The sequence below is a fragment of the Triticum aestivum genome, chromosome 2A (assembly GCF_018294505.1).
Source record: "Triticum aestivum cultivar Chinese Spring chromosome 2A, IWGSC CS RefSeq v2.1, whole genome shotgun sequence".
NCBI classification, from domain to species: domain Eukaryota; kingdom Viridiplantae; phylum Streptophyta; class Magnoliopsida; order Poales; family Poaceae; genus Triticum; species Triticum aestivum.
This window is the reverse complement of record NC_057797.1, coordinates 725,838,259-725,839,082: the sequence shown is the minus strand read 5'-3', so window position 1 is coordinate 725,839,082 and position 824 is coordinate 725,838,259. Positions and strand designations below refer to the sequence as shown.

Genomic DNA, 824 nt, shown 5'->3' with positions numbered 1-824 from the left:
GGAGCGTACGAGGCCCTGATAATCACTTAATCAGGGTGTAATCTTTACTCGAAGCACAAGACTCAAGAGCGAGGAATACGTTCATTCTCAAATCTGTTTCGGATGACCTATCTGTAGTGTTGCTTTTTGGCGTGAAGGTACTGACTGAAGGTGCTGTTTTTCCGTTTCACCTCACTATATGATTACGAGTCTTCAACTGAAAGTTTATGGTCACGAGCCTGTATAAACTGAGTTAAAAGATCCATGATAGACTTTGGCAAATAATAAATAAATAAATATCAATGATACACAGGAATGAACTATTTATCAGTTCTAATCTGCACGACGTCGAAAATTTTCAGTTAGGAAGAAGCTTGTCACGTAAGTTAACAGGTTGCTGGAACACTTTCGCTACAAGGTTTGGACACATAATGGTTCACCTTGGAGGCGAATGATGGCCAAGATCTAAAATTGGATCCACCCGTAGCTAATAAATCGGTCCCTTCTGGGCCTTCGAAGCAAAGCTACGTACCCCAACATCATAATTAATTGGTATATATAGGTAGGCAGATTGATAATCACCAACACCAACTATGTCTTTCACATGAGTAAAGGTATAAAAGGAGAAACCATCTCCAGGTTCAGAAAACGTCGAGGGAGATTTAGGCTTCAGACATAGATAACATTCACTGGATGGTGAAAAACCTCTACGGGCAGTTCCTTGGCTTAACAAAATGGCAATCCGATCCAAACAGCCATGCAATTAGGCAACAGCCCTGAATACTCTTGTTATTGCAAAAAAAGAAAAACTCCAAATCTGACACTCTGAACTCTAATTCTGCACC

General features: G+C 40.4%; 1 protein-coding gene across 1 annotated transcript in view; it reads right to left on the bottom strand.

Moving 5' to 3' along the window:
* Positions 1-550: 550 nt before the first annotated feature.
* The window catches only part of LOC123190599 (N-acylphosphatidylethanolamine synthase), a gene marked incomplete in the record, with an annotated part of 3,601 nt that continues 3,327 nt past the window's right edge, over positions 551-824 (bottom strand). The window contains 1 exon segment of the mRNA XM_044603271.1: positions 551-824.